Genomic DNA, 26230 nt, shown 5'->3' on the forward strand with positions numbered 1-26230 from the left:
GAAAAGGAAATGATCAGGTTTTATAACTATTTATAGCTTTCTGATTCATTATTGGTCTCAGAGATCTGTGGGTGTTTACTACAGCTTAGCAACTTTCTTTCATAAAGTAATGCCCAGTAAACCTCTTCTGGGACCGCAGCCAGGTACAAATGGTCTCATAGTCCTGTTTTGCATCAGTGCAGTTGACTGCCTTCAGAGAAAGTGAGGACCCTGCGAAGAGAAATTCCTCCCCAAGAGCTAACTAGGAACTGGAAAGGATTCTTGATTGCTAATGAATATTTTCAGTTTCAGCTCCTACATTCAGGGCTGTGTTTAAGGAGGCCCACTTAATGGAAGAAGTTAAGTCTAGCTGTAGAGGGATTTGGGGGAAAATGAACCAAGCTTCTCGCTTTCCCTGAATTTCACATCTGTGGCCACAAGTCAAGAGGGAAAACCCGGCTTCCTCCGAGCTCTGTCTTCGGAAAAAGGCACTGAGGTTTAACGTAGTCCCAAAGCACTTGAATCAGCAGTTCTAGCAGTATTTCCTCTCTACGATGAAATTAAGATAGTTGTCTTATAGGCTTTCCCCACTTTCTCTTTCTTTTTCACACTTACACTGCATCCCCTTGTTTCATTGCACTTCCCTCATCTGCTTCTTAGCCCATTCCTTTTTTTTCCCTCCCTCATCCTTAAAGAACTTCTCAGATGAGGTGCAGATGGGGAAGGTAGAAAAAACACACTCATCTGACTTAAAAGCCAGATGGGAAACAAGTAGAGTCAGGGATTTCTGTTTGTTGGTTCTGTAAATTAAAAATCTCTAAACATGTTAGGGAATCATGGTTGCAGAAACCTAGTCAAGTTGTCCCAGGGGCCGGCCTGGTGGAGCGGTGGTTAAGTTCGCAGGTTCTGCTTCTCCGCGGCCCTGGGTTCGCTGGTTGGGATGCCGGGTGCTGACATGGCCCCACTTGGCATGCCATGCTGTGGTAGGCGTCCCACATATAAAGTAGAGGAAGATGGGCATGGATGTTAGCTCAGGGCCAGCCTTCCTCAGCAAAAAAGAGGAGGACTGTCAGTAGTTAGCTCAGGGCTAATCTTCCTCAAAAAAAAAAAAAAAGTTGTCCCAACAAGCTCATTGATGCCATCTTCCAAAGTCTGCCTTTAGTTTGAGATCAGTTTGGGGTGGGGCTTGGTGGTCAGCTGCAATTAACTTGAGGTGCCACTAACTGGGTCAATAGGAGGGCTGGCAGGTCGAGTGGTAAAGAGCTGGGTAAGCAGGAGTCCCCAAGGTGATACTGCATAGACTTGTGAAAACCCAATGTTTTCCATACAAATGGAAGAAGAATCAGTTGGAAACAGTCTGTTAGATTTTCCCAGCATGGATGAGGATTTCAGTGGAGGTTGAGTCTTGACTGTTGGCAAATTGCACAGAATTCTTGGGTCAGAACTAGCATCCTACGATGATCTGTGACATGATTTTACTGAGTGAAGGACAAGTTGGTGTCTTTTGGTGTTTGAATTACAATAGAGCACATGACTAATTGACCCAGAGCTTGCATTCTACCAACATAAAGAACATCCTCTCCTTTTATCCCACCTTTCTTCACCCCCAGCAGGAGTTTTTGCATCCACAGAAAAGCAGGAGAATTTGGGAGGCAGGGGAAGGAGGGAAAAGTTTTCTGGGGTCTGAGCCACAGCAGAAGAAAGAAACTGAGGAAAATGGAAGGATGGTATAGCATCTGTCCCCTGTCTGGCTCTTAGAACAGGGTTTGAGCCTGGGTAATGGTGTGGACATGGTGCTTGTCCTCCGTCACTCTTTGAACTGAGGAAAAGGAGAAAGCCAGTGGGCAAAGGAGCTATGTTTTGGGATAGATTTTGTGAAAAGTACACCAAGTTATAGAGAAGACTGCTCCCCTTGTGGAGCCCAGGATGAGTGTGGTGCCTCGAAGCTTGTCAGCTTTGGGAGACCTGGAGAAGTGCCTTTGTCATGGGCCTTGATGTTCGTACAATATCAGGATTACAGTGATACTCCTTTGCATGACCCTCCAGACTGTGGATGTGGATACTGAGGGAAAGTGCCGCAGATCCAAGACAGATGCATGTGAAGTACACCCTTTGATTGGTGCTCACAATTAACTGTGAGAGATTTTGAGGAGTTGAAATCCTGCTACCAAGTGTAAGGATGTAGTAATTTGGAAATTTCTGATGATGCTTGATATATGCCTGTTAGGAAAATTGGAAATGCCCTTTACATGACTCTGTGTGTGTGTGTGTGTGTGTGTGTACATGCATGTGTGTGTGTGTGTGTGTTTGTTGAAGATAGGCAGGATTTAATATCTGGTATAATTACATACAGTGAGGGACATATTTATTTTATATTAGTATATCTTCTTCCTGGCTTTCCCTTCCCTATATAATTTTTTTTAGCCTTCTTTAATCTTTGGTGATTAAGAATTGATGGAGACTAGGTCTAATTATGGCATTGTAGACTGTAGAGCATATTTGTCACCAAAATTCATTTTAGGAAAAACATTCTAGCCCCGGAGATATTTCCATGTTTTTCTCCCCTAAGCTTGTAATTGAAATACTCTTGTTTTGCTTTAGATAGTTTACTCCTTTTTCGGGTAAAATAAAAGCATATAAATTATAGGACATTTGAAATTATGGAAGTTTAGAAAGAAGGAAAAATATCACAAATCATATACTGTCATGGGCCCCTAATAGAAACCAGTCCTTGCAGGGTCAGAGAAGTGGAGTCCAGTCCACTTGTAGACGAGAACCAAAGTTGCCCCTCAGTTTGTTAATGGCAGAAACAGGATTAAAGCAGGATTCCAGCCTGCTTCCAACTACATTTTAATAGTGGCCTTCTGGAGACAATGTCTTTGCTTTTGTTATCTGGGCATGGAGAGCATCTACCCTTGGGAATTTCAGACCACGAAATTGGGAGGGCAAAGCAGGAGACTGTTGGAGAACCACTGTAAGTTTACTGGGGCCCTGCTGCGATTTGGGACAGGACAACAGGCTACCCTGCGAGGTGTATATTCTGGAACCCCAAACCATACATTTCTGCCCCCTTTTTCCATGGACAAAAGGTGATAGTTCTATTCTGTCTACCACATTCAGTCCAAAGAAAAATATCAGAAAAATTAAGTTATACCAATCTAAATGTAATACCACTCCCAGAGACTGTTGCATTTTAAAGAGGGACTGAAGATATAAGTCAAGGGAATTAATTTCTAATTGTGAAGTTTCCGGTATCACTAAATAAGATAGGAAACATCAACAGAAGGGCCATGGTGTTATATTACAGTGAAGCGGTAACTATCTGAGAAGATATCCCACATGTTGAGTCCAGGGCAGTCTTCAGGCATTCTAAATCCGACATGAGTCTTACTGTACAAGTTCAGAGCACTCCCATGGATTTATTTCGGAGACTAGGAATAAGCCCAAGAATGACTTGACTAGATTGAAATATTCATTTATTCACTCAATACACATTCACTGAGCATGTACTGTATGTAAAGCCCAATCTCAGACTTTGGAGGAAATAAAAAGATGTTAAAATTTTATTTCCTGGACTTAAGGGGTCTTCATTCTAGTAAAGGACAAAAAACATATGCACAAATAAGTTTAACACAAGGTGAAAAGTGGTGTCGTGAGAAAGGTTCTGTTTTTTTCAAAGATTAGAAGGTGCTAGAACATCTTATAAGTAGAAGAAAAGATGTCAGTGGAGAGGGGATGACTAAAGAGTCAAGACAAAGAGATTTCTTGAGAAAGTGATGCCCCTAGAGTGAATGTGGTGGGATCAACTTTGCAGAGGGGCTGGGAAAGAGACATAAAAGGAGGAAAGAGTTTGTGTGTGTGAGAAATACTGAGAAAATGTAAGTTGAAAAGGAAGAAAGTATGGGAGGTTTATATTGAGTGCCCTTGGTCCACAGTAAGTAGGATGAGAAGCTGTTAATTGAGAGTGAATATGACAGCAGTGATGTTGGGGCTTGGTAGAGGGAAAGGTTTAAGTAAGTGTCCTGAGACCTTGCATTCATTAAAGACAGGGCCTTCTCAGGTAGCAGGGAGGGCCCAGGTGGGTCACGTTGCATGGTTTTGCTGTGGATCCATTCAGCCCAGGTTCATGACTTTATTCTAAGGTTGAAAGCAAGCTCCAAAAGAGTGGAGGGGACTTTAACCTAATGGGGTTTGGCAAAGAAGGCATACGTGGAGGAGAGAAAGAAAAGAATCAAGAATGCCAGTAAGAATATCACTAAAAGGATGAACCATGGGGTTTGGGTAGGAGTCAGAGGATCTGAGAGGGCACCATACAGGTGCCTCTCCTTGACAGTGATCCAATCTCTTGCTAGTGATCTCCTCCACTCTGCCCTAGGGGTGAATGCCCATAAAGCTAACTTCTTCCATAGGAGAGGAGATGAGTGAGTGTGGCAACAAGGCTCCAAAGGGCAGAATATTAATAATGCAGTGGCAGATTTTGAATGCAGCTTGACTACCTGTAGATATAATTCATGGAAATAAAAAAACTTTTATCTTTCCCCACTTAAATTTTTAAAAATGTAAACACTGCAAAGCAAAAACACACATTATATAACTCATATTGTTAAAAAATACAGAAAAGATGATAAAATAAATAAAAACACTTAGGAACAATGAGGCAGTTTACAAACTCTTAACTGCCATCAATCGTTATTGAATCTTGCCCTATTTTCCCTGGGCTTGTGTAGATTTTTTTTTCTCTTCACCTTGAATCTTTATACTTAGAATTGAAAACCATTCCGGAATTGAAAAAACCTATACCAGGAGTCAATATATGTTTGGCCTTTATTTTGCTTTATGCTTTAACTTCCCTGAAATGGGGATTTTTTTTTTTTTACTCTTGATTGGTTTTTTCTTTGTGTTCCAAAATGAGGAAGAAACTGTTTTTCTCTATTGCCACTTCTGAAAGAGAGCTGGTGAAATCACTAAGTAAAACCCCATCTTCTCCCCAGTCGAGATTTTCTGGTTACTTTTTTCTTCTTGGAAAGAACATACTTCTGTTCCCATCTCCCAGTCAACATCCTTTAGTGGTTATCTCATTGACATGAGATAACCTTCACATGAGATAAGCTTCACATGAATGAATGAATTACAACATGGAATTTTGGTTGTAAAGTTAGACTTACCAGAACATGACTTTTAAGGAGAGAATTCACCAAGTTTTTAAGGCAGAGCTTAAGTCCCAGGTAGATTTGTCCTGGTGAACGAATCCCTTCCACAGCTGTGGGCCATTTAGGATCAAAGGCTCTGGGGCCACCTAGGACAGAACCTCTGAGTATTGCCCTGGTTTAACAATGGCATCCTCCCACTGCCAGCTCCTGCTTTGACAGCTCTGCCATGCTGGGCCTCATGCTGGGCCTCTCTGAGATCTCCTCTGTTTCACACACCCTCAGTGCTCAAGAGTCATTGATTATGCGGGTGACATTTAAAGGAAAAGAAGCTTTTAAACAAATTCATTTAAAATAGTCAATAAAAAAGGATAAGGATCATTAGTGAAACAATGGCTTTTTCCTGGGAAGTAGCAGACAGCCCCAAGCTTGGATCCGGGTGTCCTCACTCACTCTGAGAACCTAGGCTGGGTGCCAGGCTAATGGGAAGTCCATCAGCAGCTCATTCGTTTTTCTTCCCAGTGCCACCTTTGGAGGGAAAACTGAGTGAAGCACCGAGCATGCCAGCTCTTTAGATGGAAATCTCTTTGAGGGGAGGGAGGCAAGGAAGGACGTTGTGCCCCAGTCTTTGCTCCCCTCTTTTGGTCTCAGAGCAGGAATCACCTCACTGTGGGGTGCCTTCCCAGGTGGATGGGATTGGTATTGTGGTAAAGACTCTTCCAGAAAGTGGCTGGCTTTCTCCAGGGCCCTGACCTGGGACCTGCTGAAGTTGGAGGGCTGGGGCACTGAAGGTTTAGAGTTGGGTTTCAGGTCAGGAAAGGTATAGAATAGCCATGGCAGGAGGCTGCAGTGTGTCTAGAGCAGTGTCTCAACCCTGTCTGCATTTTAGAATCAACTCACGTGCTTTTGAGAAAACGCCGATGACCGGGCCTGTCCCAGACTACTGAGTTAGTATCTTTGGAGAGGAGTCCAAGCACTAGTATTTTTTCAACAGCTTGGTCTCTTCAGTCCTTCCCTCTTATTTCTGGCCTGCAGCCTACTGACCCATCTCTCTCCAAATGCCTCAGAACAAGTGGAGGTTAATCCTTATTTGGGATGTAGCCATTAATGCCCTAGATGTTCTTAAGACTATTTCCCTTTGTTTCATTGTGAGCCTCCATCCATCAGTTATTGAGCCTCATTTGATTAACTATTCAGTTTTCACAGATCGATGTATTTTTTATTTCAAGGTGGGAAACATCATGGTTAAAAGCACAGGCTCAGAAGGCATCCTGCAGGGTTCCAATTCCAACTCCACCACTACTAGCTTTGTGATCTTAGGTAAATTACTTAATCTCTCAGTGCTTAAGTAACTATACAAGATTGGTAATAATAGTATCTTCCTTTAGTTCATATGTGTGTGGGGTGTGTGTGTATTTAATGAATTACTGTATCTAAAGTGCTTAGAGGAGCTCCTGACATAGTGATTGCTCAATAAATGTTGGGTGGTTTTGGGTTTTTTTAATCACTTTGCAACCAAGCCTCATTGGTTAGAAGTAAGAGCTCACATTTAATAACTACTTTATCTTACTCAGAGAAGCATTACAATTAAAACATCTTATATCTTCTGAGAAGCACAATTTTTCCCCTCAATTATGCACAGCAAACATTATATCTTAAGTGTATCCCTTTTTGCAACTTAAATCCAAATACATTCAATATGAATTTAATTTCCTAGGAAGGTTTGCAAGGCAATTGATGTAGGGAAGATAACTTGGCACAAGGAAGTGGCCAGGCTGATGTGACTCAGTGTAGATCAGCATGGGATATAGAATGCCAAGTGTTATGGGTTGTATTGCATCCTACCCAAAACAAGGTATGTTGAAGTCCAAACCACCATTACCTCAGAATGTGACCTTATTTGGAAACAGGGTCGTTGCAGATGTAATTAGTTAAGATGAGGTCATACCAGAGTAGGGTGGACCCCCAATCCAATAGGACTGATGTCCTTATAAGAAGATGGCCATGTATGAAGACACAGACACACGGGGAGGACACCATGTGATGACAAAGACAGAGACTGGAGTTGTGAAGCTGCAAGCCAAGGAACGTCAAAGACTGCCAATAAATCTCTGGAAGGATTCCCCTACAGATTTCAGATGGAGCACAGCCTGGTTGACAACTTGGTTTTGGACTTCTAGCCTCCAGAAATGTGAGAATAAATTTCTGTTATCTTAAGCCACCTAGCTGTGGTACTTTGTTACGGCTGCCCTACAAAACTAATGCATCAAGGAAAGCAGAAGAATCACGAGGAAATAGAAACCTAGCATGAAAAAAGGGGAAGAGGGTCTGGACAGCACTTGAGCAAACATTACCCAGTCACTTGCAACAAGGGTTTTAGCTGGTGAGGAATTAATACTGGAAGGATACTGCAGTGACATCTACACATCATCTGTGCTCCGGGTATACTTATAACTATGTATAAACTGTTAGAGCTCTAAACAATTTTTAGTCATAATGTAAGTTCACAGATACTTGATGGAGCCTTTGTTATCGGTACTATTATTACCCCATTTTACAGGTGAGAAAACTTAGGCACTGGGAGGTTAAGTAAGGTCGTGTGGCTACTAAGTGGCAGAGCCAGGAGTCGAGCTCCAGGGTTCACGCTCCTGATCACAGCTGTCCTTCAACATTAGTGAAAAGAGCAGCTTTGGAAGGGGAGGAGCAATTACCCAATCGCTTGTCTGTGGAATTGGGAAGGGGCAGTCCATCTGGCTCCTCTTGGGAGTGGGAGGCGAAGGCACCAGAGTCGAGGAAGACAATGAGATGGACTCCATCAGTTTTCCACCAGCTGTGAGAGACTCCTAAACAGGAAAGGCATAGAAGTAAAAGCAGTTCCCAGTGACAGTGATATTGGGTTTTTGAAAACTTTGTTCTATTGAAAAATAAAAAGATGCTTCAGACTTTCTATAGCATAGTTGATTGAACTTTTTTTTTCTGATTGATAATCAAATGTCTGAAACAGAACTCACTGTAATCACAAAAGGTACCACTTATAGTACCTCTATAGATGGAGTTCCACAAACACAGGGATTCTGGTCAATTCTATTTGTGTCGTCCCCATAAAAATGTGTAGTACATTTGTAATAGTGCATGTTGTATTACTGTGGCAAGAAAACCTTCCATTTTTGATTTGGTGTCTATATGAGCTGACTCCTTCACTTATACATGTATGTATATGTCTGGTGGTGAGAAGAATTTTTCACGGAGCAGCTTCTAACTTTGAACATTTCAAACACTTTTTCTCCTCTGCTATCCATATCCTCTGGTGCTGGGCATGGTAGGACACATTCATATTGTAATACAACCTCTAGCCCTGTCTCTTCATGTCATGACACAGGTAAATTGGCACAGTGGGTAGTGGGCACATCCCTAGAGGCCATTCCTATAATAGCTTAACTATAAACAAAAGAGATTTCAAACCTCATAATGAATACTACTAAACCTAAATGAAATGTATTTCCAGTGTAATTTCCCCTTAGTCCAGTGTTTGTCAACCTTTTTTCATTTATTGCCCTTCTCCAAGGAACATTCTTAGACATGTTTTTCCTAATTGCCCCCCTCCCCATGAAATTTTAAGACCGAGGATATATTGTATATATGCTTATGTAATGTATATAGATGTGCTTTATACTTAAAGAGAGTAGTATATTTGCCTCTGTTGGGAACAGTAGCACCCCCATTGAGGAAGCATGCCTTAGCCAAATCTCCCCAAATGTTTATGCCATTCTAATGCCACTCAGCTCAAGGGGGAAATGTGACAGAGGGGAAATGGGAAAGGAGAGAAACATGTGACCGTATGAACACATTGAGTGGGACCCTCCCAGTGCCTTGGAAGGCAGCAGTTTAAGTAAGGAGCCCCAAGCTTACCCTCCTTTTTCTTCACAGTTAATACACCTCTGCCAACACGATGTGACTTTTGTGGCATGACAAATAAGAAAATCACAGGGAAAAATCAGAGTATGCTCTCCTTTCAGAAAACTGGGCAAATGTCTTAGTATCTTTCTTATCCCTCAGAAACATGATATCTGCTCACTCCAGGTCAAAAAGGCAAAGACACACTAATAAAATTCCACAGAAAAGACTGGGAAAAATCTTCAGATAAACTAGTCTCTCCTATTACATCGAAATCGAGGGACTCCTCAGGCATAGTAACAATTGATTTTGTAATATAACTGTGTATTTTTTAAAGATAGAGTTTTATTGTAAAGTGTTCATTGATTTTGCAATGATGATTGAAAACATTTAAAATAATTGAAATACTAAAACAGTTGTCTATATATTACACTAATTATTGGTTTTGAAAAACAAACAAATTCATTTTAAAAATGTTTTAAGTCTTGACAAGTAATAAGAAAGTATTCAAACTATAACCAGTATGTGTAAATATGGGACATTTGGTACTGTGGTACTACAAGTAGAATTTCCTGATTTTCACATTTCTTCATGCTTTTAAGGAAAAGTGAATTTGAAGGTTGTATATACTGATATTACTGTGATCATAAAATGTTGTGTTTTGAGCGTCAATAGGGACTCAGATAGCTGGTTATTTAATCTCCCTCAGGCTGTGAAACGCTGCTTGATGCGCTGTTTGCTAGTCGTGGAGCCTGAGAATATTGACTTCAATGTAAAGGATCATTCAACATGTTTTTACAGACTTAAAATAGAAAGACAGGTTTTACTTTTTTCCCATGTAGGAGAGAGTGGAACATTTTAAAATTGAGAAACTTAAAAAGAATTCCAAGATAAAAGAAAGTGAGACTTGAAATTTCTAAGTAGTTCTGGGTCTTTTAGTCACAGTCCCCAAGTCATTTCTCATCAGGTGCTTTTATCTTTGGTAAATTGTGCCCCTGCTTATATGAGAAGAAATCTTATTTACAGTATTTAGGAATACAAGAGTTTAATTTAGAAAATTGATAGTAATTATCAAATAACACTTAGTACAGAGTATGCCCATAATAAACAGCGCCATGTGCTGTTGTCGTTGAAATGTGAGAGTTGTCCTTCAGAGCAAGGTAGCTTCCCTAAGCCACAGCTTCCTCTTCTGTAAAGGGTGGTAATAAGATATTTTTCAAAAAGGTTGTTATACGGATTAAATGAGATAATACGTTACAACAGTTTAGAACTTGTCCTGTGCCTTGCAAGTATGAAGAATTGTTGCCATTATTATTGTTGTTATGAGTTGGGGTATCAGGAAAAACACAGAACTTCTTGCCCAAGCTCTTCTGATTGCTGCGTGGTGGTCTACTTGTCTGTTATCATCCTCATTTTTTAAATACAGGGATTCTCAGGATTTGCTTTGACTACACTGTACATAATTGTCTATTAATTGTATTGTGATGGTACTCTATTAAAATTTCCTGTTTACTTGTCTGTGTGCACTCCTAGACTATAAGCCAGAGAGGCAGCTTGTCCATCTCATCATTTACCACTCTACCCCTATGTCTAGTATATGTGACTTAGCACCCAGTAGGTGCACAGTTATGTGCTGAATGAATACAAGAATAGATGGTGATGGTGTCATGATAGATAGTTATACACTTGGATTTCCTTAGGTAAAATGTTTTTCCCATGTGGTTTTAAAACCTGCCTCAGTTGTGACCTGAGGCCTCCATGACTCATTCAGCCTGCCAACCAAAAACACCAGGAGTGCTAATTACTGTAAAAGGTAATGTCTTCAGAAAGAAAAGTTGTCTACCTACAGTAACTAAACAGAAACCACCTACCATCTAATTTCATGTTGGCCCATGAACCACCAAAGAGCAGGAATTTTCCATCCCCATCTAAAAAGATTGCTATTTAACAAGTGGCCTAAATCACTTTGGAAGGGGTTCGGATTAAAGCAAAGGAAATGATCTACCATATACTCATTAAGGCTTTCTTGAGTCTACAGTGTGCTAGGTTCGCTGTAGGTTGCATGAGAAATGGAAGCCCCCTGCCCCTGTCCTCAAAGAATAAAAAATCAAGGAGATAAGTCCATACTACAGAAGGGAGGATTGTTTCAAGGTCTCAAGGGACAACAAGTGTACAACTTATTGGCTCTTGGCTGGTGACTTCTGGGGATGGTTCTCCTGGAGAAAATACAATAACTCTGTTGATTAAAAAAAAATTTAGTCTTAGAATTAAGAATTACTTAGTTTGTTTTTTTTTTTTTTCCTTTTTTGATGAAGATTAGCCCTGAGCTAACATCTGCTGCCAATCCTCCTCTTTTTGCTGAGGAAGACTGGCCCTGAGCTAACATCCATGCCCATCTTCCTCTACTTCATATGTGGGGTGCCTACCACAACATGGCTTGCCCAGTGGTGCCATGTCTGCACCCAGGATCCGAACTGACGAACCCTGGGCCACCAAAACAGAATGTGCGAACTTAACTGCTGCACCACTGGGCCGGCCCCAAGAATTACTTAATTCTTAATTTTATTTGTATGGATAAAACATAAAAGGGTTGGAATGACTTCAGATGAAAGAGCCTAATAAACTTCCTATATTAGGCTTTGTTCAGATTTTTGTTTCTTCTGTATAGCACGGTAGCTATATGGCCCAAGGTCCTTTCTGTTCCTCTGTGGGTGTAACAGTTCATAACATAACGCTGGCTTCGGGAAGCTGATGGAAGCTTCATTTGGTCAGAACTTGAGGTGGGGGAATATGGAACTGGTCCTCTCACGCCCTCCAGTCCTTTCTTTCCCCGTGATGTTATCTCTTCCCTGTCGGAGCAGGACAGGGTAAGGCAGGTGGAAGCAACAGAGAGCAGCGTGGCCAGGCTAGAACAGATTGGCAAGGTAAGGGGGGCTGGGAGCTACTGAGTGGGGACACCACTGTGGGGGTTAAAGGCCTGGAACAAGGTAGATTCTGGGAACACTGAGACAATGATGGGGACAGCATGGATACGTGAAGATAGAGTGATGAGTAATTCAAATTCAAGGCTAGATTAAAAGCAAAGTGTTCAGTAGGACTGTCTTATAGCAACTGGATTAGAGCTAGGCTTGAGCATTTTCCTTGAGCTGGTCTCCTTCTCATAAATGAAATGTTTAGATGAAACAGCGGCTAGGGGCCTCCTACATGGCCTGGCCCCACTCAGGCTTAAAGGGACCCATCCCTGTTGGGATTTGCATTGCCTCTATATCAGTTAGGACTGCTTTCTTCATCATTTCTCCCTTCATGGTTACAAGATGGATGCTTTAGCTCTGGACATCACATCCATGTTCATTCAAGAGAGTAGTGTCAACAGATGTTCTCTAATGTCTTGTTGCCAGAATGATATCAGGTAATTCCTGGGGGAGCCTAGCAAGGAAGACTGTGAAATACACTATTTAGCTTTTGCATCCTTTCAAATAGAATCAGTAGAGAGCTGGATTTGGGTGAGGGGGACCAACATATGATGTCTGTCACTGGCTCTGAAACACTCCTCTCCGCTTGCTCCCTTCCCACCCCACCCCTCATCACAATTTTTTCGAAAAAGGAGAGAACACTCAGGGATGTTTCCAGTGGAAATAGTAATCAAACTCAATCAAGTCCTCATGTTACACCTACAATCTGCCCAGATACCCAGGAACCTGTTTCTCTTGTTTTATCACCTTTCAGTCTTGTAGCAGGTATCATTCCTCTCAGCCACCTCTGACCTCAGCTGCAGCCATGGTGGACAGTTCTATGCATGTCATTAACCTTCCACCTCAGACACCCACCATAAACCTCTCCACTTTCCTGCCCCAGGGTTTTCAGCAAACCCAAAGGAAGTTGTTGGCCTGCACATGTGAGCAGCCCAAAGTGCAGGAGGGTTTATTTTCCTGGAGATAACCCTCTTCCAGGAGTAGATGGGAGTCAGTAGACAAATGCCCCGACCTTCTGCGCTCGATCAAACAATGCCTCTTGGGAGGCATTCTACATGCTGCTTTTGAGGGTCCCAGTCGGTTGCCCACAGTGGAGACCAGCCCAATAAATCCCTCTTTCCTGGTTTTTCTTCCTCTGCCGAACTCTCCCTTTTCTCCTACTCCTGCTTCCTGGGATCACACATGAGCATATGATGAGACCTGTGCCCACGTCCCTCATCTCAGGCCCTGCTTTGGGGGAAACCCAAACTAAGCAAATCTCTTCATTGAAACTCCTTGACAATTTTTGCCTTTTGGCATTTCCACAGGATCCTTCTGTTTACACACTCGCTTTAAGAGGGAAGCTGGGCTTGATTTCTCTACAGAAACTAAATATCTAGATGTGTGAACTATAATCCATTATACAATGTAAACATATATGTTTTTCTTTTTTTAATATTTAACTATTCTTTTTAAAGATTGGCCCTGAGCTATCATCTGTTGCCAATCTTCCTCTTTTTTCTTCTCCCCAAAGCCCCCCAGTACATAGTTGTATATTCTCGTTGTAGGTCCTTCTAGTTCTGCTATGTAGGACACCGCCTCAGCCTGGCTTGGTGAGCAGTGCTAGGTCCCCACCCAGGATCGGAACTGGCAAAACCCCGGGCTGCCGAAGCGGAACGCATGAACTTAACCACTCAGCCACGGGGCCAGCCTCACCATATGTTTTTCTGTTGAAAAAGAGAAACAAATATATCAGAGCGTGTTCTTCTCTCAGAATCCCTCATTAGACCCAGATATTGACTGATTATTGTAAATATGTGTCCAGGGGAATCAGCAATAGCATAGAAACTTACAGTGTAGTCAGTGTGCCAAAGTACCACGTCCAGTAGTGTGAGCTGAGGATCCACAATTGAGCAGACACCATTCTGCTCTCAAATCACTCATGGAGTGGAGGTGGGGTGTGGGGAAGGTCAGGTCAACAATGATCTATGTAGTATGTGCTATAAAAATCCACATATCTTGGTGACTGATGAAATGGAAGATGGGAACAAAAAAGACAAAGGGATCTTGGATGACTCCAAGCTTCCCAGCCTGGGTGACTGGGTGGATGGGACATTGTTAATCAAGACAGAAAATATAAGGGCAATCGCAGATTTGAAGAGAAAGACGACGTGTTGAGTCTTAAGTATCTGTAAGTCATTCAGAAGGAGATATCTAGTAGACAGAGACATGGGTCTTGACGTAAGGAAAGAAATCAGGGTTGGAAGGTAGATTTGGAAGTCACTGATGCATAAAGTTGATACTATGGAAATAAATTAGATCAGCAGGAAAAGAAAACAAAAGCAAGTGGATGATTAACTCCAGGAAACAGCAGGACTAATAAACAGGTTAAGAAACAGGAACCAGCCTTGAGATAAAGGAGAATTGACCACAGAAGCAGGAGAAGAATCAGATGGGAGTATTTTGCAATTCTTAAAATCCAAGGGAGGATGCTTAAGGAGACGTTGCAATTTATAGTGCCTGATGCTATGCTATAGAGCAGTCAGGTGGGATGGATAAAGACAAGGAGCTTCAGCATTAACGACCTCAGAGATAGCAATTTCAGTAGAGAGGCAGACAAAGGACAGCTGGTACATTATTTTACTCACCTCAACCTGTGTCTCATTAACAGCCATGCATGTAGGGCACCGACCTTACCTTTTAGAGGCTCTAGTTAGAATGTCAGCTTCTTCTGACAACCGAAAGCATATTTCCTCATTTTCACTTTTTCCTTCTCCCTTCTGCTCCTCAAACATATTGGGATTTATCTTCCTTCTGTGTGAAGTTTTACTCTGTCCTCCCGAACATTTCTGTTTGCCATATAGAAGATGCTGCTCTTTCTCGGCTTATTTGCATAGCAAGTTCTGGTAAAAAGTACTCTCTGCTCTTATCTGAACAGAAGCTCTCTGAGCTGGTGGATAGCTTCTAATTTATATTAATGAACTTTGCAAATAGCACCCCCATCAGACCATCACTCCACCAACAAGGCCCTGTGGCATACGCCAGATGATCTGGTGGAAAACATTTTAGGGGGCTGGCCTGGTGGCACAGTGGTTAAATGCACACGTTCCACTTGGGCGGCCTGTGGTTCACCCATTCGGATCCCTGGTGCAGACATGGCAAATCTTGTTAAGCCATGCTGTGGTAGGTGTCCCACATATAAAGTAGAGGAAGATGGGCATGGATGTTAGCTCAGGGCCAGTCTTCCTCAGCAAAAAGAGGAGGATTGGCAGCAGATGTTAGCTCAGGGCTAATCTTCCTCAAAATAAAAAAGAAAAGAAAACAATTTAATTGAAAAGACAAATTGGTAGAAACCCAGAACTGGTTATAAAACCATATTTCCAGTCACTTATTTTGCATCCTCTCAGGCAATGATGCTTACTTTACTTTATAATGACAAGTCATATAAAGAAGCTAGTCCTGCATCTTGGAGAGGATTTGTTAAATGCAGAAAAATTACCCCCCAAAATGGAAAATTTTTTTTACAAAATGGCATGGGACACACATACGATCAGAAGTACATTGTGAGGTGACGCACAATACGGGTCCCAGCAAGCTATTTAGCCCTGAGGCAGTAAACACTGAGCGGGATTAGAAAAATGCCTCATGTGGTGTGAGCTGATTGCGTGATTGGAGGCCTTAAGCTTCAGAAAACTATGTGGAATCTGGCTTGGGGATTTAGTAAGATGATTATAAATTTAGTTCTAGGCATATTGAATTTGAGATTCTAATCTAGAGAAAGGTCTGGATGGAAAAATCAACCAGGAATGTGTAAATGGGGAAGGGAAAGCAGAATAGAAATTGAGGTTGGAAGAGATTTGAGAGGCCATCCATGAAACTGGGACTGGTTAGGGACAGTGTAGAATACAGAGCGAGATTTACAAACATTTGATGAGATTACTAGCTACCTGGCCAACATCCATTCCCCCAGGTTCCTTAGTAACGGAATGCAAACTTTTAGCTGAGCACATCAGCTCCTGAAAGAAAAGACCACGTTTCTCAGCTTACCATAGAGCTGTTGGCCATATGACTAAGTTCCAGCCAATTATTTGTTGTCAGAAGTGTTGTATGGGACTTCTAGGACAGAGCAAGCCCTCTTTCTCCATTTTTCCTTCCTGTTGCTTGGAACGCAGAGATAACGGCTCACTTTAGCAGTCATGTTGGCTATAAAGTGGCCTTGAGGAATCCACATGCAGTGCACCAAACAGTAGAAGGACCTGAATTTGTACTGACTTCATGAGGCTGTTAGGTAGCAGCTCTGGACATTCTGTATCTAAATTTCCTTTTTTTGGAGAGAATAAACCCTTGTGTGTGTAAGGCACAGTAGTTGAGTTTTTGTTTCTTTCAACTGAACATAATCTAACTGATACAAATGCAAGGTGAAAAAGGGAAGTGGTGCTAAAGAAAAAGACAACGCAGGCAAAATCAGAGAGCTAAGAAGAGGACTAGGACTGGGTGAATCAGGAAGCCAATGGGAAGAAAGATGGAAAGGGCCAACAGTATTAAATACTGAAGAGAGGATGATTATATTTCTTTGTAAGTACATTAAACTTGTTTTGAGGCAAGCAATTCTATTTATTAATCATAATGTTTATGCATCATTTATTTAATGTTGCAAAACACCTGCTTACAGTTTTCTATTATTCTAAAAGGCTTTATAATACATCTCAATTTTCTTTCAACTAAGGCTAATCTGAGCCACAAAACTTCATGAGTTGTATTTCATGTTTAAGTTTGACAATAATGACTATATTATAGAATGGATAGTAGCAAAGAGCTGACAGAAAAATCTCTATGTGTGCAAAATGGAATTTATAAGTCTCCAAAGAAGTTAATGATAGTGATTTCTAATGGATTCTGAATGATACAATGGTAGTGTGGGGTTTTTTGTTTAGTTTTCAGTGTCTTTATTTGAGACAGGAAGTTTATACCCATCTTATTAGCAATGTTCATCTCTTAAAATGAGGACACCCACTAGAAAATAATTTTATTAAGGGAGAATTTGCAATCACTTAAGATCCAAAATTGAATAAAAATCTCATGCAGACAAAGAAATGAAGTTTAAAAGATTTTCTAAATCAGCAAGAATGTTCCACAAAAGCATAATTTCATATTATTTCCTTTATTCTTCGTATGAATTTGGAGTTACCACATTATAAATCCATTATACTTGTAATGAACTGCTTCTAAAAGCATATTAAACTTAATCAATCAAAATATCCAAAGAATACAATATTCTAGTTAACTGAATTTTCTGGACAATCCAGGATTAAATAAAAGCTTTTGGTTTTGATTGTTATCTTTGAGAGGTTTTGTAAAATGTACACGTTTTCCAGCCTTTGTAATTAGAGTAAAATATGCTGCAGCTGTAATTGCATATTTTGATGCTTAATTTTCGGTGCCTTGAGAATAGCTTGTTTGGAACTATAGCTGTGGAAGGAATAGGGATCTGGTGCTAGGATGCAACACTTTATATTCCAGATAAGGAACTGAGACCCTGAAAAGTCAAAGGTGTGTGCACATGCATGCATTCATAATAGGACATAGACTTGTCCAAGTATCAAACTAAACCACTGTTATCATTGACAATACAAAATCTCAAGGAAAGTTTAAAGTAAACTACCAAAACACCAGAATTTTTGTTTGTAACAAATGTAATAATCATGAATTTTTTCCCTGCTCACACATACAGGCAAGATTCATATTTATTGTCTTTCACATAATATAGTCAAAATTACCCATAGGTTGATAATGATAGAATTGGATGTTATAACCTGTAGCATGTTGAAATCTCCAAAGGCCCTTCTAGGCAGACGGGGAAGTGACTGAGTTAGCCAAGTCAGAATTATTTTTAACGAGGAGAGTAGGGGGAAGGAGAGTGGACACTCACCCAAAAATAACATTGGTTCCTCAAAGATGAGTCTTAACCTATGCATCTGGCAGGGGGCTTCTCTGCTGGGTGTTTATACTTCTCTTTGCTGCATGTTCCTGGACTAGCTCTGTTTTAGTTGAATAGCATTATCAGTGACTGCTCTATTTTACTAAGATTACCAATTAGTAGAATGTAAAGTCTGTACCTGGAATTTGTTGATCTGCTATTATTTCTGTCTCAAAATAAACTACGTTGTTATATATTATATATTGGTTTATATTCACACAACTGTTATGGATTCATTTAGCAGGTAAAACAGCATTATTCTTCTCCCATGACTGCCCCTGAATGCTGTATCAGCTCCCCATTCCCCACACCTGGATAACATGTGAGGCAGATTCCAATGTTTTCCAGCCATTTTGGGATATCAGAACAATCCTATTTTTAATCCTTTTTTAAGAAGGACAGCCCAATGTAATATCAAAAATTGAATCTTTCATCCAATTAAAGCCTTTCCCTTCCCCCTCCCACCAGCTTAGACCTGACTCCTGGCTTTAAACCTGCCGTGGGGAAAGAGGGAGTGGGATACTTTGCTCTTTCACCCTCCTTTGTCTCCCCCCTGCAAACACATATCTTGCCATCCTTGGCTCCTTCGGGGCCAAGGGCAGAGGAGCAACAAGCAGTAAAGGGTGGTGCTTTAACTGGTCAGTGCTGTTGACTATGCTCTTGCCCACTGGGGATTCAAATGCTGACTCTTTTAGGGCACACATTGGTCAATTCCTCAGAGATCTCCACTCACCCTGCTTCTTGACTTAGGTGATTCCATCCCCAGATGACCTCTTGTGACACCCCATCAGCTCCTATGCCTGGTGGAAACCCCACATGACCTTGCTCTGCCAAGATTCCCTCACCCCAGTGGACAGTGTTTTGGGTTTGAGCCCTTCAGGAATGGCTTTCACATGGCCACTCCACCACCCTCCACTGGAACTGGCCTGGGGAACATTCGGCCTCCCTGCCCTGCCCTGTCCTACTGCTGCCCTCTCCCCATGCCCTGCCCTCTTGGGCTACTCTGGTTTCTTCTTCATGTGCCCCTATGTTCCTGGGAGGAAATATGAGTTTGACCCCAAAACTCATCAACATACATTCTGGTGGTGGCAGCACATGGTGATTGCTGAGCTGTGACATGCTAGGACAGCCCCTGTTCTGGCAGATACCCAAGTCTCTGGGAGAGCTTCTCCTGGGGCCTCCCTTGTGCCCTTAGGGGACACATAGCCTGTATCTTCCCTCACAGAGGGTGAAAGGGAAATACCTTCTCTACTGTGAGCCCTGTGCAAAGACTCCTTGTCCCAGGGAGCCCTTAGTTTGCTTTTGCACGGTGTTGGGGGTGAAGTTCCCTGGACTAGCTTGGATGCTTGTCAGCAAGTCTTGCTGGGATGTGTCTAATGACTCTTTAGAATGTAGAGGGATTACCCATTATCTTCAGCTTTGTGCTTTAGCTGAAATTTCAAAGCAACAGAAAAAGTTCTTCCACAACCTGCTACACTTGTGTTTGAGGATGTACAGTAATTTTCGTGGATTATATATAAAATCGGGAAGTTGAATTAGTTCATCTTTCTAAGGTCTCTTCTGTTAGTAAAATATGCTGAGACTTTTCCTGAATTCCTTTATTTGGTAGTCTAACTTCTTGAGAAAACTAAAAATCAGGAAATAACTCTTAAAGGCCTTAGACCAAGTAAAAATAGTACTTAAAAACCCCCACAACAAGCCTGATACTTTATTTAATAGGAGATTCCCTTGGCTCTCTCCTCAGTTTCAAATTACTCTGACTTTTTTATATAATTCTTTTTCATATAGCAGATTTAAGTCATTGAATACTACAAAGTTACCTTTGTAGTGTTACTCTTTTGTTGCAGACAATAGAAATCACCTTAAAATGGCTTGTCAATTAGGATGCTGTTAGTTGCAAGCAACAAAACACCTAACTCAAATTGATTTTTAAAATAAAGGAAATATATTGTACATGTAGGTGACATATCTACAGGCTTCAGGCAGAGCTTGCTCCAGGTTCTTGTCAAGGATCCAGTTTCTTTTTTCCTTTTTTTCCCTGCATGGTTTTGGTGTTAAATTAAATCTGACTTTCCTTATATTTATACAGTATCCATCAGAAGCACCTGACACTTAAATATCTCCTCATTTATGTCCACTGGACATCTTTTTTGCCATCTCCTAAGAATGACAAGGAAACTCCTTTCTCAGAAGCTCCCAGAAAATTCTTTTAGTGGCTCAACCAGCACAAACTAGGTCATGTACTCACTTCTGCACCAATAACCCTATCCAGGAGAATGGGGTATGCTGACTGGCTTCAGTCTGGCCCCGCTCTGGAACTGAGGCTTATGGTCAATTCTACCCAAAACATGTGATTGGAAATTTGTGGAGCTGGCAGGAAGGAGGAAGTAAAGAATGGATGTTGGGGAAGCATAAAGAAATTTCCACTCCACCAACTTAAGGGGGAAGAGCAGAATTTATTATCAGATATGGAGATGGCTTATAGAACCTAAGGACAGGAATGTTCTGGGCCTCAGGAAGGAATCGAATTGGTAATGAGAAGTCCATTGTGAATCCTTGGTGTACTTTTTCACTGTCTCTTATTTCTCCTTGTTAATCATCTACTTTATGATGGGCTTAGAAGCCAGCTTCCATAACTCCCAAGTTCATGTATTAAACACCTAGTCTGGCTCCAGATTCCACATTACCTGGGAAGGACCCCTGATTAGCCTGGTCAGGTGCCTGCCCTTCACACAATCAATGTGGGCACAGGGAACATTATAAACAAACTTGGCTTCTAGGAACCTGCTCCTGCATACCAGGGAGGAGTTAAGAGGCCTCAGGGACTAGGCAGCCTTCACACAATGTGTCTACCATAGGCAGTAAGTGCTCAAAACCAGCACATCGCTGCAATCTGTCACTAGGTTCACTCTGTTCTATTTAAATTGGAATTTTGCTCTTGTGGAATGTGCAGCCGTTATTATACTAGTTTGTTTAACCTGCAGCCACCCTCTTCTGTCTTTTGTGGCTTTCTTAACCTTTATACATTATCAAGATTAATTATTAAGATTCCCTTCATGCTGCATATCTGCAGTTATTTCTGACACTGATTCTGAATCACTACAATCGTTTCTAACATGAATTCTTTCAATTAATATTTCCATCTCACTAAATAGTATGCTTGCCTTCTCCCATAATGTACGTGGTTTTATTTACATAATTTTGACTGAACTGATGAAGGTGCATGTTATTTATCTTAGTTCAGAGGTGAACTTGCCATCAAACTGTTTTTAGGTTTCCTTATTCCCAAGTTTTGGTGGCAAAACTCAATATATCTATTGAATGATCTCTCTGAGCTGAAGCCTGATTCACTTGAGAAGTAATGCAATGGGCTGAAGGACCCTTGAGTACACAGTACTGGCATAAAAGAAACAGAGATTTATTACCAGAGAAACTAAAATAAATTATACTCACCTATCACGTGGCAGGACTGCTGAGAAGACAGATCCGGGACCGCCTCCCTTGAGCCTCTGTCCTGCCTGTCCTTAACTTGCTCTAGATTCACAGACGCTTCTGGAGGAAGGACAGCATCGTGGTTAAGACTCTCGAGTTAAAAGAGCATGCTAGCAATTTAGAACATGGGCTGGATTAGAATCTCCCCTCTTTCACTGGGAAACTAGGAAAATTACTGACCTTCACCTGTTCAATTTATACAACTCCTTTGTAGGAGGGTAGTAATAATAATACCTCCCTCGTAGGGTGGCTGTGGAAATCCAAGTAAAGTGCCCATATTCATATTCTCCCCTCCATAAATTTCCCTTCCTTTCCTATTCTTTCCTAACCTGTTTTCTTTTCTTTTAGAGAAAGAAAACAGTTTTATTGTTGAATAAGCATTATACTTGAATGGGATGCACATCACAGGCAATCTGCTAAAAGATTGCAAAGACAGAAAGAAATCTCACCCCCTTCTATAGCCAAGCAGATATAACCCATTCCGCACTTTCCAAGATACACAACTAGTCCTCAGATAAGAGGATTGGAAGCACCATTCATCACACGTTGTTTGTCCTAACTTTTCTTGGTAATTAGAGTGACCCTCTATCACTCTAATTGACTTTATCTGGAGGGAAAAAACTCAGACTTCTCATCTCTTTCTGACCGGAGGTAGTTTTGTAACTTGGAATAAAGCACCCATGTAAGCGAGGTCCCTACCTTCCTAGAGAACCTGGGAGATGGGGTGCTGTCTCCCTTGATTGTAACCTGCTTTCTTTGCTCTAAATTACCTGGCAGTTTGATCCTTTCTTTTCAGTCTTAATGAATCTTTGTATCCTAATGTAAGACACCTAGAAGATCTCGCCATACTTTGAATATCAAATCATCCTTTTCTTTTTCAAATATTTCCCAACACTCTTCTGGGAACCATGTACCTTCGTGAAATCCTAAGTCTCTTGGTCAGTTCAGGTTCCTTTCTAAGGAGACAAGGCCAAATTCCTTAGCGGTGACTGGTTCTCTCTTCTGATCTAAAGGTGAGATTGCAGGCCTCGTCTTTATCTCTGTTTTCTAGAAAATGCCTAGTAACCCTCTGGTGCTCATTAGCGTTTAAACAGTAGCCACAGTTTGAATTATAGACTGAGGCATGGCCATGTGTGTCATAATACTTACCCTCCTCTGCCAGTACCTTTATTTTAGTGACGAACTCTTAAAATGAAAGCAAAGCAAATACTCTGTGCACATCATAAGAGCAGACACTTAGAGGCACTGGAGCACAGCAGCTGCTCCTGACCGAAGGCCTGGGAGTCACCCTGCTCCACACAGCAGCTGGAGCCTGCCAGAGCTGGCTTGGGGGCTCTGACTCACAGTAACCAAGCTCACAATATACAGATCAGATCCCAAGGGCCTTTATTTATAATAAAGAGGGAAGTTACTGAGCAGAATGGATATTTATAGGTAAGTAATTCTTACCCACAGGATGGTAGCTTCCTTTCAAGTTCAAGAGACCCCCTTACTCTGCAGTACTCTCACAACACCTCTGAAGAAGTTTAGTTCTAATAAATCACCAAAACTTTGTGGTTTGTACCCAAAGGAGGCCTCAGTTAGATGTAATGGCCTTTGGGTCTCTATTTTGATACACAAGTAACAGAACCATGTATTAAGTGACATCTTAGTAAAGAGAACTTTGACAGAATCCAGGACAACCTATTTATAAAACCATTGATACAAATATAGATTTGCAAGTGTGCACCTAACTAGAATGTGAGTTTAAAAGTGGGGAGGGAGAAAAAATGATGGAGAAAGACAAGTTTCTGAAGCACAGTCTATAGAATGATCTCAGAACTATAACTTTCTAGCCTAGAGCAGCAAGGTCATTACCCATAGTTTCTTTATCTGCACTGCCCCCTGGTGGTTAGATGGATTAGTCTGTTGGCAGCAAGAGGCAGGTTGGGAACAAAGGACACAGAGGAGAGAGGCTGGAACTGAGCAGGGGCAACAGGTCAGATAAGAAATAAAATAGAAAAGAAGGAAGTCGTAGTTTTCCTGGAAGAGTGGTCAGGAGAGCCTGCCAGTGAGAATGTTGGGGAGAGCCCCTGGCACCTTGTAGGGGCTGCTTTTGCTGTCCATCTATGTATGGTCAGCTCTCTTGAATTCTGTAGGACAGACAAGGTTTTGCTTTGCTTTGCAGCCCTGTGTAGGCTGGATGTTGTGAATTGTGATATTGAGTCACATTGCTCAGCCACCACTGTCCCCTACACTCCAGATCATCTCAGAGAAATGTAGCCTAGGAAATTGGATGACATTGGTCCACACACATACGCTAAGCAGAGGAGATGTCAGCAGAACAGCTCAGTGGCGCAGAGGAAGCCCCTGTGTGGGCCATCTTCCTCTTTTTAACTACCTTGGAAGCTCCTGGCCAAAGGAGGGCCTTGGTCCTTGTGTATAACTTATGCCCATCTAATTCCAATGAGATGAGGAGGCCTGCAATCGTTATCACTTTCAGAGAAACATTTGAAAAATAAAAAGGGCAGACTAGAAGCAATCTTGAGGAAAGAGCAGAAAGTATGGGGACTTTTGCACATGGTGATTGCCACAACTGAGCATTACATTTAGTTCTAAATTTCCTCATAGCTAAGGGAAAACTGGCAATACATGAATTATATAGTTTGCATTGCCTGGGAGGAGAAAACATAACCATCCTTCAGAGATACACACACAGTTCCTGTGACGGGATGGAGGTGTTAGCTAATGCTACGATGGCAGTCATTTTGCAAAACATGAATATAGCAAATCAACATGTTGTAAACCCTAAACTTACACAATGCTATGTGTCAATTATATCTCAGTAAAGCTGAAAAAAAAATTTTAAATGATTTTTAAAAAAGAGAGAGATATAGATAGTTCCTGGTGTTACATTCCAAGAGAAATTTATGTTAGTAATCCCAGACCTTTAAATAAACACTGAGTGGAAGGCATCCAAATGCATAGTTGTTTCTCTTCCACGTAAGCTTGCAGACCTGTTGCTATACCTGTTAAGTACTAGATGTATGTGTATTTGCTATTTATCAGTGGTTCCCCACCTCTGCTGGGCCCTCTAGTGGGTCATGGAGTTATTGCAAAGTGTCCATGACTAGATTCTAGACACATAATTTCAGGAGTGAAAAAAATAATGTTTTGTGCAAATGTACTAATATTCTTCAAAAATATGAGGATGACCAGAACCAGTAAAATATAAATATATGTAGAAGAACTACTGAATGCACACTAGCTTTTTGTTATTATATATTTTCTTAATTAGCTTCTACTAACAATACAATTATTAAAATTTTGATATTTACAGGTAGGTCCCTGTGCTTGACAAGGTTGTGAACCGTCACTGGTGCAGACTATCTAGATGGTGTGACTGCTCTGAGCAGAGGAGGCCGACTCCCCCCCAGACGCTACCCTCAATAACTTTTTCAGGTTCTGAGATGAGCTCCAAGGAAGGCAGCATGTGCTCGGATGCTCTGGGCTTTGTTCGGTAATCAGCTTTGTGGTTTCAGGAGGCCCAAGAGAACTTCAGGGCTTTCCACTCTGAGCACTTTGTTCAGGAAGCTTAAGAGACTTGTTGTGGTTTCAGAAATGACACACTTGAAGTTCTGGAGTTGGCACAAACTATTGCTCCTGCTCACACGGGTGGTAGGAAGAGAGGCAGCCATAGGGGCTGGCCGCCCGAAAACCGAAGCTGTGGTTGTCTCCACAGACGACTGCTCTTCAGCAAGCTTGCAATTGCTCCACACCCCTTTCATGTGGGCAACAAAAGAACTTTATCAGACAGCAAGTCTCTATTCTCTTGAGACGTTGGGGTGAGAGGGGAGGAAGTTGGGCAGTAAATTGGGGCAGAATTTACAACAGTGAAAATCACGTTTTTTGTTGAGTTCTCCTTTATCACATGGGCGACTCCACTCTGCTGTATACGCCTCATAGCTGCTGTGTGCTGGCTGATGCTCCAACTGCAACATGAGGACCCCAGAAAGGGGAAGGCAGAGCTCCCTGAAGCCAGCTTGAAGTCTTAAGCCACTGTGCCCTGGGTCATCTGGCTTAGCTTGGCTGTCTGAAGACAGAGGCCAATGGCAACAAGATTCCAAAGCTAAAATGGGCGTTGCAAAGCCTTGTGAGAGAAACAAAGTTATGTAAGATTTCAGCCTCACCCTTTGCAGCGGTGCCGTTAACAAGCCACCGGATCACCACCCCAAGGACAGACTAGCACATTTGTTAAGGAAAGTACCAAGGTCACAAATTCTTTTTAGTCATAACTCTAAGGGAACATATAGACATATAAATTTAAGTGTCTAGACAAAAATCTCTCTCCCACTGTCTATCGTAGCTTCTCAGTTGTACCATTGGAAATTTTCTTTGAGTCAAGAGTCTTTTCGATCTCTCTAAAACTGCAAACATTCTGGTGGGTATATCTGGTAGAAATAGGGGGCATGACAGGTATCTGAAGGTAGGGCAGGATGCTGGGAAGGAAAACAGGATGAAAAAAGAGAATAAAAGGTAAAAACAGTTCGTGCCTACAGCTTGGAGTATTTGGAATAGAATCTGAAATCCATGGTCAGAAACAAGGTGGCCAGAGGCGAAATCTCAGCCCGGGCAGAGCCTGCCTGGCTTGAGGCCCTGCCTCTCAGCTTCCTCTCCTGCCAGGCCCTCCTCCCCTCTGGCTGACTTGATCTCAAACTTCAAACTCTTTCTTACCCCCTTTGCTCCAGCAAACCTCTCCTATAAAGAGCCCTGAACCAAGGAAGCGTGTGTTCACATCTTGATTCTTTGGG

The 26230-nt window shown here is 41.7% G+C and overlaps 2 long non-coding RNA genes across 3 annotated transcripts in view; one reads left to right on the forward strand and one right to left on the reverse strand.

The window, feature by feature from the left end:
• The window catches only part of LOC139044770 (uncharacterized), a 60884-nt gene extending 38966 nt beyond the window's left edge, over positions 1-21918 (reverse strand). Inside the window, exons 1-2 of one of the 2 annotated variants that reach the window (XR_011501880.1) lie at positions 21621-21918; positions 21402-21500 (exon numbers count right to left, since the gene is read on the reverse strand). This is a non-coding gene — a long non-coding RNA (uncharacterized lncRNA). Of the gene's footprint in view, positions 1-21401 lie in introns of both variants that reach the window. The other variant, XR_011501879.1, reaches the window with a different exon arrangement.
• A 4190-nt stretch (positions 21919-26108) lies between these two features.
• LOC123284238 (uncharacterized) overlaps positions 26109-26230 on the forward strand; it is an 84363-nt gene continuing 84241 nt past the window's right edge. The window contains exon 1 of the long non-coding RNA XR_011501878.1: positions 26109-26229. This is a non-coding gene — a long non-coding RNA (uncharacterized lncRNA). The remainder of the gene's footprint in view (position 26230) is intronic.

This window comes from Equus asinus, chromosome 3 (assembly GCF_041296235.1).
Source record: "Equus asinus isolate D_3611 breed Donkey chromosome 3, EquAss-T2T_v2, whole genome shotgun sequence".
Lineage (NCBI taxonomy): Eukaryota > Metazoa > Chordata > Mammalia > Perissodactyla > Equidae > Equus > Equus asinus.